Genomic DNA, 300 nt, shown 5'->3' with positions numbered 1-300 from the left:
CAGCCAACCCTCCCAGGCCACACTATATGGGTGCGGGCAATGTCACTCAGCCGGCCGGTCCCACCAATGGGAGAGCAGCGAGGGCGGGACCACGCCCGGCTGGAACCAATGCGCAGAAGAGCTGGGGTAAGAGGCCTCGCGTGATGTCACCAACCCGGAAGTAGTCGCTCCTGGAAGGGGCGGACCCTAGAGGAGGGGGAGGAGTGGCGCCGGGACCCCGCGCTCGTGCAGTCCAGGGAGGGATCCCTAGGTAGGCGGCGGGGCGCGGGGGGCGGGACCGCCTTGGCTACCCGCGCTGCT

General features: G+C 69.7%; 1 protein-coding gene across 2 annotated transcripts in view; it reads left to right on the top strand.

The window, feature by feature from the left end:
- The first annotated feature begins 273 nt into the window (after positions 1-273).
- Positions 274-300, top strand: part of COPS7A (COP9 signalosome subunit 7A) — a 12456-nt gene continuing 12429 nt past the window's right edge. Inside the window, exon 1 of one of the 2 annotated variants that reach the window (XM_019527565.1) lies at positions 274-300. This exon is cut by the window's right edge and continues 241 nt beyond it. The gene's annotated coding sequence lies outside the window, so the exon portion shown is untranslated. The other variant, XM_019527564.1, reaches the window with a different exon arrangement.

This window comes from Gavialis gangeticus, unplaced genomic scaffold (assembly GCF_001723915.1).
Source record: "Gavialis gangeticus isolate Ggan-Ray unplaced genomic scaffold, GavGan_comp1, whole genome shotgun sequence".
NCBI lineage: Eukaryota > Metazoa > Chordata > Crocodylia > Gavialidae > Gavialis > Gavialis gangeticus.
Note: the sequence above shows the minus strand (reverse complement) of the source record. Positions and strands in the feature narration are given on the sequence as shown.